Genomic DNA, 16,023 nt, shown 5'->3' with positions numbered 1-16,023 from the left:
ATTGTCATACTAGCCAGATTAATAAGAATAAATGATATGTTCCTTGGAGAATACAGAATGATCAAGCTATTGAGTAACAGAAGATCAGAGACCATTGACAGCCATTTTACCAGTAGGTATAGTAACTTGTCATCTTTCATGTTCAACAACACACCAATCACGTGACAACAGGAAACACAGCAGGTCAAAAGCAAGCTTACTGTAATTCCAGGAAGGTCTTCCATATCGCTAGAAACGGAAAGACAGCATCCCTGGGTGGGCTCAAATCACCAATTTTTTAATTAAGAGTCTAACGCGCCAACAAATTGCACCAAAGAGACTTGTGGTTATACTGACCCTCAGCAGGCCATAGTCTCGTGGAAGCTCACAACAAGTCAGGAAGGGTCAGTTCACATATCTACAATCTGAAAAATGTCATCCCTGGGTGGTGTCGAAGCTCCAAACTTGAGATTGACAGTCAAACAAGCTAACTGTTTGATTGCACTTGAGAGGCTTGTGTTGGCATTGACCCTCAGCAGGCCAAAAGAACTGGGAATTTCATTAGAGGTCCAGGACGTCACATTCACAACGTGGAGCACAAGACACTGTCGTCCCTGGGTGGGCTCGAACCACCAACCTTTAGATTAACAGTCTAACGCGCTAACCAATTGCACCACAGAAACTTGTGGTGTATATGACCCTGACGCTTGATCGCTGGCCGTCCGTGCTCTCTTCCAACTGAACATGGAGTTTACGAAACAACAACACATTGTTCCAATGGTTGTGTTACCTTGCATCGAAAGTGCAGCAACATTTTCAAGGAAGTAGCCCTGTAGTTATCTAATGTTTGTTTGCTTTTTGAATGGCCTTAAAAGGGCAAAAATGTAGCGCAATGTTCGTCAGTGCAACATTATATTAAAAGGCATCTGGCAGGATTAAATTCAGCCACAATCACAAATATATTCGGATAAATATATATTTTAACAACTGCATTTTTTCAAATGTAATATATAATCGCCAAGCCCATTCAAAATAATTAGGGGACTGACTCCGGAAGAATGATGTAGTAGCGAGTCACTTTCATGGCGTATAGGCATACATGTACACACAAACACACACACTGAACCAACATTGTCCTTCTCGCGAGATAAATATAAATGCTAATGTTTTTCATGCCAGATTGACATCATTTACATTGTCATACTAGCCAGATTAATAAGAATAAATGATATGTTCCTTGGAGAATACAGAATGATCAAGCTATTGAGTAACAGAAGATCAGAGACCATTGACAGCCATTTTACCAGTAGGTATAGTAACTTGTCATCTTTCATATTCAACAACACACCAATCACATGTGACAACAGGAAACACAGCAGGTCAAAAGCAAGCTTACTGTAAGTCCAGGAAGGTCTTCCATATCGCTAGAAACGGAAAGACAGCATCCCTGGGTGGGTTCAAATCACCAATTTTTTTATTAAGAGTCTAACGCGCCAACAAATTGCACCAAAGAGACTTGTGGTTATACTGACCCTCAGCAGGCCATAGTCTCGTGGAAGCTCACAACAAGTCAGGAAGGGTCAGTTCACATCTCTACAATCTGAAAAATGTCATCCCTGGGTGGTGTCGAAGCACCAAACTTGAGATTGACAGTCAAACAAGCTAACTGTTTGATTGCACTTGAGAGGCTTGTCTGGCATTGACCCTCAGCAGGCCAAAAGAACTGGGAATTTCATTAGAGGTCCAGGATGTCACATCCACAACGTGGAGCACAAAATACTGTCGTCCCTGGGTGGGATCGAACCACCAACCTTTAGATTAACAGTCTAACGCGCTAACCAATTTCGCCACAGAGACTTGTCCGTGCTCTCTTCCAACTGAACATGGAGTTTACGAAACAACAACACATTGTTCCAATGGTTGTGTTACCTTGCATCGAAAGTGCAGCAACATTTTCAAGGAAGTAGCCCTGTAGTTATCCAATGTTTGTTTGCTTTTTGAATGGCCTTAAAAGGGCAAAAATGTAGCGCAATGTTCGTCAGTGCAACATTATATTAAAAGGCATCTGGCAGGATTAAATTCAGCCACAATCACAAATATATTCTGATAAATATATATTTTAAACAACTGCATTTTTTCAAATGTAATATATAATCGCCAAGCCCATTCAAAATAATTAGGGGACTGACTCCGGAAGAATGATGTAGTAGCGAGTCACTTTCATGGCGTATAGGCATACATGTACACACAAACACACACACACTGAACCAACATTGTCCTTCTCGCGAGATAAATATAAATGCTAATGTTTTTCATGCCAGATTGACATCATTTACATTGTCATACTAGCCAGATTAATAAGAATAAATGATATGTTCCTTGGAGAACACAGAATGATCAAGCTATTGAGTAACAGAAGATCAGAGACCATTGACAGCCATTTTACCAGTAGGTATAGTAACTTGTCATCTTTCATGTTCAACAACACACCAATCACGTGCAACAGGAAACACAGCAGGTCAAAAGCAAGCTTACTGTAAGTCCAGGAAGGTCTTCCATATCGCTAGAAACGGAAAGACAGCTTCCCTGGGTGAGCTCAAATCACCAATTTTTTAATTAAGAGTCTAACGTGCCAACAAATTGCACCAAAGAGACTTGTGGTTATACTGACCCTGAGCAGGCCATAGTCTCGTGGAAGCTCACAACAAGTCAGGAAGGGTCAGTTCACATCTCTACAATCTGAAAAATGTCATCCCTGGGTGGTGTCGAAGCTCCAAACTTGAGATTGACAGTCAAACAAGCTAACTGTTTGATTGCACTTGAGAGGCTTGTGTTGGCATTGACCCTCAGCAGGCCAAAAGAACTGGGAATTTCATTAGAGGTCCAGGACGTCACATTCACATCATGGAGCACAACACACTGTCGTACCTGGGTGGGTTCGAACCACCAACCTTTAGATTAACAGTCTAACGCGCTAACCAATTGCGCCACAGAGACTTGTGGTGTATATGACCCTGACGCTTGATCGCTGGCCGTCCGTGCTCTCTTCCAACTGAACATGGAGTTTACGAAACAACAACACATTGTTCCAATGGTTGTGTTACCTTGCATCGAAAGTGCAGCAACATTTTCAAGGAAGTAGCCCTGTAGTTATCTAATGTTTGTTTGCTTTTTGAATGGCCTTAAAAGGGCAAAAATGTAGCGCAATGTTCGTCAGTGCAACATGATATTAAAAGGCATCTGGCAGGATTAAATTCAGCTACAATCACAAATATATTCTGATAAATATATATTTTAAACAACCGCATTTTATCAAATGTAATATATAATCGCCAAGCCCATTCAAAATAATTAGGGGACTGACTCCGGAAGAATGATGTAGTAGCGAGTCACTTTCATTGCGTATAGGCATACATGTACACACAAACACACACACACTGAACCAACATTGTCCTTCTCGCGAGATAAATATAAATGCTAATGTTTTTCATGCCAGATTGACATCATTTACATTGTCATACTAGCCAGATTAATAAGAATAAATGATATGTTCCTTGGAGAACACAGAATGATCAAGCTATTGAGTAACAGAAGATCAGAGACCATTGACAGCCATTTTACCAGTAGGTATAGTAACTTGTCATCTTTCATGTTCAACAACACACCAATCACGTGCAACAGGAAACACAGCAGGTCAAAAGCAAGCTTACTGTAAGTCCAGGAAGGTCTTCCATATCGCTAGAAACGGAAAGACAGCTTCCCTGGGTGAGCTCAAATCACCAATTTTTTAATTAAGAGTCTAACGTGCCAACAAATTGCACCAAAGAGACTTGTGGTTATACTGACCCTGAGCAGGCCATAGTCTCGTGGAAGCTCACAACAAGTCAGGAAGGGTCAGTTCACATCTCTACAATCTGAAAAATGTCATCCCTGGGTGGTGTCGAAGCTCCAAACTTGAGATTGACAGTCAAACAAGCTAACTGTTTGATTGCACTTGAGAGGCTTGTGTTGGCATTGACCCTCAGCAGGCCAAAAGAACTGTGAATTTCATTAGAGGTCCAGGACGTCACATTCATATCATGGAGCACAACACACTGTCGTCCCTGGGTGGGCTCGAACCACCAACCTTTAGATTAACAGTCTAATGCGCTAACCAATTGCGCCACAGACACTTGTGGTGTACGTGACCCTGACGCTTGATCGCTGGCCGTCCGTGCTCTCTTCCAACTGAACATGGAGTTTACGAAACAACAACACATTGTTCCAATGGTTGTGTTACCTTGCATCGAAAGTGCAGCAACATTTTCAAGGAAGTAGCACTGTAGTTATCTAATGTTTGTTTGCTTTTTGAATGGCCTTAAAAGGGCAAAAATGTAGCGCAATGTTCGTCAGTGCAACATGATATTAAAAGGCATCTGGCAGGATTAAATTCAGCTACAATCACAAATATATTCTGATAAATATATATTTTAAACAACCGCATTTTATCAAATGTAATATATAATCGCCAAGCCCATTCAAAATAATTAGGGGACTGACTCCGGAAGAATGATGTAGTAGCGAGTCACTTTCATGGCGTATAGGCATACATGTACACACAAACACACACACACTGAACCAACATTGTCCTTCTCGCGAGATAAATATAAATGCTAATGTTTTTCATGCCAGATTGACATCATTTACATTGTCATACTAGCCAGATTAATAAGAATAAATGATATGTTCCTTGGAGAACACAGAATGATCAAGCTATTGAGTAACAGAAGATCAGAGACCATTGACAGCCATTTTACCAGTAGGTATAGTAACTTGTCATCTTTCATGTTCAACAACACACCAATCACGTGCAACAGGAAACACAGCAGGTCAAAAGCAAGCTTACTGTAAGTCCAGGAAGGTCTTCCATATCGCTAGAAACGGAAAGACAGCTTCCCTGGGTGAGCTCAAATCACAAATTTTTTAATTAAGAGTCTAACGTGCCAACAAATTGCACCAAAGAGACTTGTGGTTATACTGACCCTGAGCAGGCCATAGTCTCGTGGAAGCTCACAACAAGTCAGGAAGGGTCAGTTCACATCTCTACAATCTGAAAAATGTCATCCCTGGGTGGTGTCGAAGCTCCAAACTTGAGATTGACAGTCAAACAAGCTAACTGTTTGATTGCACTTGAGAGGCTTGTGTTGGCATTGACCCTCAGCAGGCCAAAAGAACTGGGAATTTCATTAGAGGTCCAGGACGTCACATTCATATCATGGAGCACAACACACTGTCGTCCCTGGGTGGGCTCGAACCACCAACCTTTAGATTAACAGTCTAACGCGCTAACCAATTGCGCCACCGAGACTTGTGGTGTATATGACCCTGACTCTTGATCGCTGGCCGTCCGTGCTCTCTTCCAACTGAACATGGAGTTTACGAAACAACAACACATTGTTCAAATGGTTGTGTTACCTTGCATCGAAAGTGCAGCAACATTTTCAAGGAAGTAGCCCTGTAGTTATCTAATGTTTGTTTGCTTTTTGAATGGCCTTAAAAGGGCAAAAATGTAGCGCAATGTTCGTCAGCGCAACATTATATTAAAAGGCATCTGGCAGGAGTAAATTCAGCCACAATCACAAATATATTCTGATGAATATATATTTTAAACAACTGCATTTTCACAAATGTAATATATAATCGCCAAGCCCATTCCAAATAATAAGGGGACTGACTCTGGAAGAATGATGAAGTGGCTAGTCACTTTCATGGCGTATAGGCGTACATATACACACAAACACACTGGACCAACATTGTCCTTCTCGCGAGATAAATATAAATGCTAAGGTTATTCATGCCAGATTGACATCATTTACGTTGTCATACTAGCCAGATTAATAAGAATAAATTATATGTTCCTTGGAGAACACAGAAGGATCAAGCTATTGAGTAACAGAAGATCAGAGACGATTGACAGCCATTTTACCAGTAGGTATTGTAACTTGTCATGTTTCATGTTCAACAACACACCAATCACATGTGACAACAGGAAACACAGCAGGTCAAAAGAAAGCTTACTGTAAGGCCAGGAAGGTCTTCCATATCACTAGATATCAGAAAGACAGCATGCCTGGGTTGGCTCAAATCACGAACTTTTAAATTAACAGTCTAACGCACCAACCAATTGCACCACAGAGACTTGTCATATCCACATCATGGAGCACAACAAACTGAGAACTGTCGTCCCTGGGTGGGCTCGAACCACCAATCTTTAGATTAACAGTCTAACGCGCTAACCAATTGCATCACAGAGACTTGTGGTGTATTTGATCCTGACGCTTGATCGCTGTCCATTTGTGGTCTCGTCCAACTGAACTTGGAGTTTACGAAACAACAACACTTTTTTCCAATGGTTGTGTTAACGTGCATCGAAAGTGCAGCAACATTTTCAAGGACGTAGACCTGTAGTTTTCTAATGTTTGTTAGCTTTTTGAATGGCCTTAAAAGGCCAAAAATGTAGCGCAATGTTCGTCAGCGCAACATTATATTAAAAGGCATCTGGCAGGAGTAAATTCAGCCACAATCACAAATATATTCTGATGAATATATATTTTAAACAACTGCATTTTCACAAATGTAATATATAATCGCCAAGCCCATTCCAAATAATAAGGGGACTGACTCTGGAAGAATGATGAAGTGGCTAGTCACTTTCATGGCGTATAGGCTTACATATACACACAAACACACTGGACCAACATTGTCCTTCTCACGAGATAAATATAAATGCTAAGGTTATTCATGCCAGATTGACATCATTTACGTTGTCATACTAGCCAGATTAATAAGAATAAATGATATGTTCCTTGGAGAACACAGAATGATCAAGCTATTGAGTAACAGAAGATCAGAGACCATTGACAGCCATTTTACCAGTAGGTATTGTAACTTGTCATCTTTCATGTTCAACAACACACCAATCACATGTGACAACAGGAAACACAGCAGGTCAAAAGCAAGCTTACTGTAAGGCCAGGAAGGTCTTCCATATTACTAGAAACAGAAAGACAGCATGCCTGGGTGGGCTCAAATCACCAACTTTTAAATTAACACTCTAACGCACCAACCAATTGCACCACAGAGACTTGTCATATCTACATCATGGAGCACAACAAACTGAGAACTGTCGTCCCTGGGTGGGCTCGAACCACCAACCTTTAGATTAACAGTCTAACGCGCTAACCAATTGCGCCACAGAGACTTTTGTGTATTTGTTCTTGACGTTTGTTTGCTGTCCATTTGTGCTCTCATTCAACTGAACATGGAGTTTACGAAACAACAACACTTTGTTCCAATGGTTGTGTTAACGTGCATCGAAAGTGCAGCAACATTTTAAAGGAAGTAGACCTGTAGTTTTCTAATGTTTGTTAGCTTTTTGAATGGCCTTAAAAGGGCAAAAATGTAGCGCAATGTTCGTCAGCGCAACATTATATTAAAAGGCATCTGGCAGGAGTAAATTCAGCCACAATCACAAATATATTCTGATAAATATATATTTTAAACAACTGCATTTTCACAAATGTAATATATAATCGCCAAGCCCATTCCAAATAATAAGGGGACTGACTCTGGAAGAATGATTAAGTGGCTAGTCACTTTCATGGCGTATAGGCGTACATATACACACAAACACACTGGACCAACATTGTCCTTCTCGCGAGATAAATATAAATGCTAAGGTTATTCATGCCAGATTGACATCATTTACGTTGTCATACTAGCCAGATTAATAAGAATAAATGATATGTTCCTTGGAGAACATAGAATGATCAAGCGATTGAGTAACAGAGGATCAGAGACCATTGACAGCCATTTTACCAGTAGGTATTGTAACTTGTCATCTTTCATGTTCAACAACACACCAATCACATGTGACAACAGGAAACACAGCAGGTCAAAAGCAAGCTTACTGTAAGGCCAGGAAGGTCTTCCATATTACTAGAAACAGAAAGACAGCATGCCTGGGTGGGCTCAAATCACCAACTTTTAAATTAACACTCTAACGCAACAAACAATTGCACCACAGAGACTTGTCATATCCACATCATGGAGCACAACAAACTGAGAACTGTCGTCCCTGGGTGGGCACGAACCACCAATCTTTAGATTAACAGACTAACGCGCTAACCAATTGCGCCACAGAGACTTGTGGTGTATTTGATCCTGACGCTTGATCGCTGTCCATTTGTGCTCTCGTCCAACTGAACTTGGAGTTTACGAAACAACAACACTTTTTTCCAATGGTTGTGTTAACGTGCATCGAAAGTGCAGCAACATTTTCAAGGAAGTAGACCTGTAGTTTTCTAATGTTTGTTAGCTTTTTGAATGGCCTTAAAAGGGCAAAAATGTAGAGCAATGTTCGTCAGCGCAACATTATATTAAAAGGCATCTGGCAGGAGTAAATTCAGCCACAATCACAAATATATTCTGATGAATATATATTTTAAACAACTGCATTTTCACAAATGTAATATATAATCGCCAAGCCCATTCCAAATAATAAGGGGACTGACTCTGGAAGAATGATGAAGTGGCTAGTCACTTTCATGGCGTATAGGCGTACATATACACACAAACACACTGGACCAACATTGTCCTTCTCGCGAGATAAATATAAATGCTAAGGTTATTCATGCCAGATTGACATCATTTACGTTGTCATACTAGCCAGATTAATAAGAATAAATGATATGTTCCTTGGAGAACACAGAAGGATCAAGCTATTGAGTAACAGAAGATCAGAGACGATTGACAGCCATTTTACCAGTAGGTATTGTAACTTGTCATGTTTCATGTTCAACAACACACCAATCACATGTGACAACAGGAAACACAGCAGGTCAAAAGAAAGCTTACTGTAAGGCCAGGAAGGTCTTCCATATCACTAGATATCAGAAAGACAGCATGCCTGGGTTGGCTCAAATCACGAACTTTTAAATTAACAGTCTAACGCACCAACCAATTGCACCACAGAGACTTGTCATATCCACATCATGGAGCACAACAAACTGAGAACTGTCGTCCCTGGGTGGGCTCGAACCACCAATCTTTAGATTAACAGTCTAACGCGCTAACCAATTGCATCACAGAGACTTGTGGTGTATTTGATCCTGACGCTTGATCGCTGTCCATTTGTGCTCTCGTCCAACTGAACTTGGAGTTTACGAAACAACAACACTTTTTTCCAATGGTTGTGTTAACGTGCATCGAAAGTGCAGCAACATTTTCAAGGACGTAGACCTGTAGTTTTCTAATGTTTGTTAGCTTTTTGAATGGCCTTAAAAGGCCAAAAATGTAGCTCAATGTTCGTCAGCGCAACATTATATTAAAAGGCATCTGGCAGGAGTAAATTCAGCCACAATCACAAAATATATTCTGATGAATATATATTTTAAACAACTGCATTTTCACAAATGTAATATATAATCGCCAAGCCCATTCCAAATAATAAGGGGACTGACTCTGGAAGAATGATGAAGTGGCTAGTCACTTTCATGGCGTATAGGCTTACATATACACACAAACACACTGGACCAACATTGTCCTTCTCACGAGATAAATATAAATGCTAAGGTTATTCATGCCAGATTGACATCATTTACGTTGTCATACTAGCCAGATTAATAAGAATAAATGATATGTTCCTTGGAGAACACAGAATGATCAAGATGATGAGTAACAGAGGATCAGAGACCATTGACAGCCATTTTACCAGTAGGTATTGTAACTTGTCATCTTTCATGTTCAACAACACACCAATCACATGTGACAACAGGAAACACAGCAGGTCAAAAGCAAGCTTACTGTAAGGCCAGGAAGGTCTTCCATATTACTAGAAACAGAAAGACAGCATGCCTGGGTGGGATCAAATCACCAACTTTTAAATTAACACTCTAAAGCACCAACCAATTGCACCACAGAGACTTGTCATATCCACATCATGGAGCACAACAAACTGAGAACTGTCGTCCCTGGGTGGGCTCGAACCACCAACCTTTAGATTAACAGTCTAACACGCTAACCAATTGCGCCACAGAGACTTTTTGTGTATTGGTTCCTGACGTTTGTTTGCTGTCCATTTGTGCTCTCATTCAACTGAACATGGAGTTTACGAAACAACAACACTTTGTTCCAATGGTTGTGTTAACGTGCATCGAAAGTGCAGCAACATTTTAAAGGAAGTAGACCTGTAGTTTTCTAATGTTTGTTAGCTTTTTGAATGGCCTTAAAAGGGCAAAAATGTAGCGCAATGTTCGTCAGCGCAACATTATATTAAAAGGCATCTGGCAGGAGTAAATTCAGCCACAATCACAAATATATTCTGATAAATATATATTTTAAACAACTGCATTTTCACAAATGTAATATATAATCGCCAAGCCCATTCCAAATAATAAGGGGACTGACTCTGGAAGAATGATTAAGTGGCTAGTCACTTTCATGGCGTATAGGCGTACATATACACACAAACACACTGGACCAACATTGTCCTTCTCGCGAGATAAATATAAATGCTAAGGTTATTCATGCCAGATTGACATCATTTACGTTGTCATACTAGCCAGATTAATAAGAATAAATGATATGTTCCTTGGAGAACACAGAATGATCAAGCTGATGAGTAACAGAGGATCAGAGACCATTGACAGCCATTTTACCAGTAGGTATTGTAACTTGTCATCTTTCATGTTCAACAACACACCAATCACATGTGACAACAGGAAACACAGCAGGTCAAAAGCAAGCTTACTGTAAGGCCAGGAAGGTCTTCCATATCACTAGAAACAGAAAGACAGCATGCCTGGGTGGGCTGAAATCACCAACTTTTAAATTAACAGTCTAACACGCCAAACAATTGCACCACAGAGACTTGTCATATCCACATCATGGAGCACAACAAACTGAGAACCGTCGTCCCTGAGTGGGCTCGAACCACCAACCTTTAGATTAACAGTCTAACGCCTTAACCAATTGCGCCACAGAGACTTGTGGTGTATTTGATCCTGACGCTTGATCGCTGTCCATTTGTGCTCTCATCCAACTGAACTTGGAGTTTACGAAACAACAACACTTTGTTCCAATGGTTGTGTTAACGTGCATCGAAAGTGCAGCAACATTTTCAAGGAAGTAGACCTGTAGTTTTCTAATGTTTGTTAGCTTTTTGAATGGCCTTAGAAGGGCAAAAATGTAGCACAATGTTCGTCAGCGCAACATTATATTAAAAGGCATCTGGCAGGAGTAAATTCAGCCACAATCACAAATATATTCTGATGAATATATATTTTAAACAACTGCATTTTCACAAATGTAATATATAATCGCCAAGCCCATTCCAAATAATAAGGGGACTGACTCTGGAAGAATGATGAAGTGGCTAGTCACTTTCATGGCGTATAGGCTTACATATACACACAAACACACTGGACCAACATTGTCCTTCTCGCGAGATAAATATAAATGCTAAGGTTATTCATGCCAGATTGACATCATTTACGTTGTCATACTAGCCAGATTAATAAGAATAAATGATATGTTCCTTGGAGAACACAGAATGATCAAGCTATTGAGTAACAGAGGATCAGAGACCATTGACAGCCATTTTACCAGTGGGTATTGTAACTTGTCATCTTTCATGTTCAACAACACACCAATCACATGTGACAACAGGAAACACAGCAGGTCAAAAGCAAGCTTACTGTAAGGCCAGGAAGGTCTTCCATATCACTAGAAACAGAAAGACAGCATGCCTGGGTGGGCTCAAATCACCAACTTTAAAATTAACAGTCTAACACGCCAACCAATTGCACCACAGAGACTTGTCATATCCACATCATGGAGCACAACAAACTGAGAACCGTCGTCCCTGGGTGGGCTCGAACCACCAACCTTTAGATTAACAGTCTAACGCGCTAACCAATTGGGCCACAGAGACTTGTGGTGTATTTGATCCTGACGCTTGATCGCTGTCCATTTGTGCTCTCATCCAACTGAACTTGGAGTTTACGAAACAACAACACTTTGTTCCAATGGTTGTGTTAACGTGCATCGAAAGTGCAGCAACATTTTCAAGGAAGTAGACCTGTAGTTTTCTAATGTTTGTTAGCTTTTTGAATGGCCTTAAAAGGGCAAAAATGTAGCGCAATGTTCGTCAGCGCAACATTATATTAAAAGGCATCTGGCAGGAGTAAATTCAGCCACAATCACAAATATATTCTGATGAATATATATTTTAAACAACTGCATTTTCACAAATGTAATATATAATCGCCAAGCCCATTCCAAATAATAAGGGGACTGACTCTGGAAGAATGATGAAGTGGCTAGTCACTTTCATGGCGTATAGGCTTACATATACACACAAACACACTGGACCAACATTGTCCTTCTCGCGAGATAAATATAAATGCTAAGGTTATTCATGCCAGATTGACATCATTTACGTTGTCATACTAGCCAGATTAATAAGAATAAATGATATGTTCCTTGGAGAACACAGAATGATCAAGCTATTGAGTAACAGAGGATCAGAGACCATTGACAGCCATTTTACCAGTAGGTATTGTAACTTGTCATCTTTCATGTTCAACAACACACCAATCACATGTGACAACAGGAAACACAGCAGGTCAAAAGCAAGCTTACTGTAAGGCCAGGAAGGTCTTCCATATCACTAGAAACAGAAAGACAGCATGCCTGGGTGGGCTCAAATCACCAACTTTAAAATTAACAGTCTAACACGCCAACCAATTGCACCACAGAGACTTGTCATATCCACATCATGGAGCACAACAAACTGAGAACTGTCGTCCCTGGGTGGGCTCGAACCACCAATCTTTAGATTAACAGTCTAACGCGCTAACCAATTGCATCACAGAGACTTGTGGTGTATTTGATCCTGACGCTTGATCGCTGTCCATTTGTGCTCTCGTCCAACTGAACTTGGAGTTTACGAAACAACAACACTTTTTTCCAATGGTTGTGTTAACGTGCATCGAAAGTGCAGCAACATTTTCAAGGACGTAGACCTGTAGTTTTCTAATGTTTGTTAGCTTTTTGAATGGCCTTAAAAGGCCAAAAATGTAGCTCAATGTTCGTCAGCGCAACATTATATTAAAAGGCATCTGGCAGGAGTAAATTCAGCCACAATCACAAAATATATTCTGATGAATATATATTTTAAACAACTGCATTTTCACAAATGTAATATATAATCGCCAAGCCCATTCCAAATAATAAGGGGACTGACTCTGGAAGAATGATGAAGTGGCTAGTCACTTTCATGGCGTATAGGCTTACATATACACACAAACACACTGGACCAACATTGTCCTTCTCACGAGATAAATATAAATGCTAAGGTTATTCATGCCAGATTGACATCATTTACGTTGTCATACTAGCCAGATTAATAAGAATAAATGATATGTTCCTTGGAGAACACAGAATGATCAAGATGATGAGTAACAGAGGATCAGAGACCATTGACAGCCATTTTACCAGTAGGTATTGTAACTTGTCATCTTTCATGTTCAACAACACACCAATCACATGTGACAACAGGAAACACAGCAGGTCAAAAGCAAGCTTACTGTAAGGCCAGGAAGGTCTTCCATATTACTAGAAACAGAAAGACAGCATGCCTGGGTGGGATCAAATCACCAACTTTTAAATTAACACTCTAAAGCACCAACCAATTGCACCACAGAGACTTGTCATATCCACATCATGGAGCACAACAAACTGAGAACTGTCGTCCCTGGGTGGGCTCGAACCACCAACCTTTAGATTAACAGTCTAACACGCTAACCAATTGCGCCACAGAGACTTTTTGTGTATTGGTTCCTGACGTTTGTTTGCTGTCCATTTGTGCTCTCATTCAACTGAACATGGAGTTTACGAAACAACAACACTTTGTTCCAATGGTTGTGTTAACGTGCATCGAAAGTGCAGCAACATTTTAAAGGAAGTAGACCTGTAGTTTTCTAATGTTTGTTAGCTTTTTGAATGGCCTTAAAAGGGCAAAAATGTAGCGCAATGTTCGTCAGCGCAACATTATATTAAAAGGCATCTGGCAGGAGTAAATTCAGCCACAATCACAAATATATTCTGATAAATATATATTTTAAACAACTGCATTTTCACAAATGTAATATATAATCGCCAAGCCCATTCCAAATAATAAGGGGACTGACTCTGGAAGAATGATTAAGTGGCTAGTCACTTTCATGGCGTATAGGCGTACATATACACACAAACACACTGGACCAACATTGTCCTTCTCGCGAGATAAATATAAATGCTAAGGTTATTCATGCCAGATTGACATCATTTACGTTGTCATACTAGCCAGATTAATAAGAATAAATGATATGTTCCTTGGAGAACACAGAATGATCAAGCTGATGAGTAACAGAGGATCAGAGACCATTGACAGCCATTTTACCAGTAGGTATTGTAACTTGTCATCTTTCATGTTCAACAACACACCAATCACATGTGACAACAGGAAACACAGCAGGTCAAAAGCAAGCTTACTGTAAGGCCAGGAAGGTCTTCCATATCACTAGAAACAGAAAGACAGCATGCCTGGGTGGGCTGAAATCACCAACTTTTAAATTAACAGTCTAACACGCCAAACAATTGCACCACAGAGACTTGTCATATCCACATCATGGAGCACAACAAACTGAGAACCGTCGTCCCTGAGTGGGCTCGAACCACCAACCTTTAGATTAACAGTCTAACGCCTTAACCAATTGCGCCACAGAGACTTGTGGTGTATTTGATCCTGACGCTTGATCGCTGTCCATTTGTGCTCTCATCCAACTGAACTTGGAGTTTACGAAACAACAACACTTTGTTCCAATGGTTGTGTTAACGTGCATCGAAAGTGCAGCAACATTTTCAAGGAAGTAGACCTGTAGTTTTCTAATGTTTGTTAGCTTTTTGAATGGCCTTAGAAGGGCAAAAATGTAGCACAATGTTCGTCAGCGCAACATTATATTAAAAGGCATCTGGCAGGAGTAAATTCAGCCACAATCACAAATATATTCTGATGAATATATATTTTAAACAACTGCATTTTCACAAATGTAATATATAATCGCCAAGCCCATTCCAAATAATAAGGGGACTGACTCTGGAAGAATGATGAAGTGGCTAGTCACTTTCATGGCGTATAGGCTTACATATACACACAAACACACTGGACCAACATTGTCCTTCTCGCGAGATAAATATAAATGCTAAGGTTATTCATGCCAGATTGACATCATTTACGTTGTCATACTAGCCAGATTAATAAGAATAAATGATATGTTCCTTGGAGAACACAGAATGATCAAGCTATTGAGTAACAGAGGATCAGAGACCATTGACAGCCATTTTACCAGTGGGTATTGTAACTTGTCATCTTTCATGTTCAACAACACACCAATCACATGTGACAACAGGAAACACAGCAGGTCAAAGCAAGCTTACTGTAAGGCCAGGAAGGTCTTCCATATCACTAGAAACAGAAAGACAGCATGCCTGGAGTGGGCTCAAATCACCAACTTTAAATTAACAGTCTAACACGCCAACCAATTGCACCACAGAGACTTGTCATCTCCACATCATGGAGCACAACAAACTGAGAACCTCGTCCCTGGTGGGCTCGAACCACCAACCTTTAGATTAACAGTCTAACGCGCTAACCAATTGGCCACAGAGACTTGTGGTGTATTTGATTCCTGACGCTTGATCGCTGTCCATTTGTGCTCTCATCCAACTGAACTTGGAGTTTACGAAACAACAACACTTTGTTCCAATGGTGTGTGTAGCGTGGCATCGAAAGTGCAGCAACATTTTCAAGGAAGTAGACCTGTAGTTTTCTAATGTTTGTTAGGCTTTTTGAATGGCCTTAAAAGGGCAAAAATGTAGCGCAATGTTCGTCAGCGCAAACATTATATTAAAAGGCATCTGGCAGGAGTAAATTCAGCCACAATCACAAATATATTCTGATGA

At 40.3% G+C, this 16,023-nt stretch overlaps 16 non-coding genes across 16 annotated transcripts; all 16 read right to left on the bottom strand.

Annotated features, from left to right (window-relative positions):
* Nucleotides 1–588: 588 nt before the first annotated feature.
* Nucleotides 589–662, bottom strand: trnan-guu (transfer RNA asparagine (anticodon GUU)). Its single transcript has one exon. It is a non-coding gene; the product is annotated as a tRNA-Asn (tRNA).
* Nucleotides 663–1,762: 1,100 nt separating this feature from the next.
* trnan-guu (transfer RNA asparagine (anticodon GUU)) lies at nucleotides 1,763–1,836 on the bottom strand. Its single transcript has one exon. It is a non-coding gene; the product is annotated as a tRNA-Asn (tRNA).
* Nucleotides 1,837–2,902: 1,066 nt separating this feature from the next.
* Nucleotides 2,903–2,976, bottom strand: trnan-guu (transfer RNA asparagine (anticodon GUU)). The gene has a single exon. It is a non-coding gene; the product is annotated as a tRNA-Asn (tRNA).
* Nucleotides 2,977–4,077: 1,101 nt separating this feature from the next.
* Nucleotides 4,078–4,151, bottom strand: trnan-guu (transfer RNA asparagine (anticodon GUU)). Its single transcript has one exon. It is a non-coding gene; the product is annotated as a tRNA-Asn (tRNA).
* A 1,101-nt stretch (nucleotides 4,152–5,252) lies between these two features.
* trnan-guu (transfer RNA asparagine (anticodon GUU)) lies at nucleotides 5,253–5,326 on the bottom strand. Its single transcript has one exon. It is a non-coding gene; the product is annotated as a tRNA-Asn (tRNA).
* An 873-nt stretch (nucleotides 5,327–6,199) lies between these two features.
* On the bottom strand, nucleotides 6,200–6,273 carry trnan-guu (transfer RNA asparagine (anticodon GUU)). The gene has a single exon. It is a non-coding gene; the product is annotated as a tRNA-Asn (tRNA).
* Nucleotides 6,274–7,145: 872 nt separating this feature from the next.
* trnan-guu (transfer RNA asparagine (anticodon GUU)) lies at nucleotides 7,146–7,219 on the bottom strand. Its single transcript has one exon. It is a non-coding gene; the product is annotated as a tRNA-Asn (tRNA).
* Nucleotides 7,220–8,090: 871 nt separating this feature from the next.
* trnan-guu (transfer RNA asparagine (anticodon GUU)) lies at nucleotides 8,091–8,164 on the bottom strand. The gene has a single exon. It is a non-coding gene; the product is annotated as a tRNA-Asn (tRNA).
* Nucleotides 8,165–9,037: 873 nt separating this feature from the next.
* trnan-guu (transfer RNA asparagine (anticodon GUU)) lies at nucleotides 9,038–9,111 on the bottom strand. The gene has a single exon. It is a non-coding gene; the product is annotated as a tRNA-Asn (tRNA).
* An 873-nt stretch (nucleotides 9,112–9,984) lies between these two features.
* Nucleotides 9,985–10,058, bottom strand: trnan-guu (transfer RNA asparagine (anticodon GUU)). The gene has a single exon. It is a non-coding gene; the product is annotated as a tRNA-Asn (tRNA).
* An 872-nt stretch (nucleotides 10,059–10,930) lies between these two features.
* On the bottom strand, nucleotides 10,931–11,004 carry trnan-guu (transfer RNA asparagine (anticodon GUU)). Its single transcript has one exon. It is a non-coding gene; the product is annotated as a tRNA-Asn (tRNA).
* An 872-nt stretch (nucleotides 11,005–11,876) lies between these two features.
* On the bottom strand, nucleotides 11,877–11,950 carry trnan-guu (transfer RNA asparagine (anticodon GUU)). Its single transcript has one exon. It is a non-coding gene; the product is annotated as a tRNA-Asn (tRNA).
* An 872-nt stretch (nucleotides 11,951–12,822) lies between these two features.
* trnan-guu (transfer RNA asparagine (anticodon GUU)) lies at nucleotides 12,823–12,896 on the bottom strand. Its single transcript has one exon. It is a non-coding gene; the product is annotated as a tRNA-Asn (tRNA).
* Nucleotides 12,897–13,769: 873 nt separating this feature from the next.
* Nucleotides 13,770–13,843, bottom strand: trnan-guu (transfer RNA asparagine (anticodon GUU)). Its single transcript has one exon. It is a non-coding gene; the product is annotated as a tRNA-Asn (tRNA).
* Nucleotides 13,844–14,715: 872 nt separating this feature from the next.
* trnan-guu (transfer RNA asparagine (anticodon GUU)) lies at nucleotides 14,716–14,789 on the bottom strand. The gene has a single exon. It is a non-coding gene; the product is annotated as a tRNA-Asn (tRNA).
* An 870-nt stretch (nucleotides 14,790–15,659) lies between these two features.
* Nucleotides 15,660–15,731, bottom strand: trnan-guu (transfer RNA asparagine (anticodon GUU)). Its single transcript has one exon. It is a non-coding gene; the product is annotated as a tRNA-Asn (tRNA).
* Between the last annotated feature and the right edge of the window lie 292 nt (nucleotides 15,732–16,023).

Source organism: Oncorhynchus kisutch, linkage group LG9, assembly GCF_002021735.2.
Source record: "Oncorhynchus kisutch isolate 150728-3 linkage group LG9, Okis_V2, whole genome shotgun sequence".
In the NCBI taxonomy this organism is placed as follows: domain Eukaryota; kingdom Metazoa; phylum Chordata; class Actinopteri; order Salmoniformes; family Salmonidae; genus Oncorhynchus; species Oncorhynchus kisutch.
The sequence above is the reverse complement of the archived record's forward strand: the minus strand, read 5'-3'. Positions and strand labels throughout refer to the sequence as shown.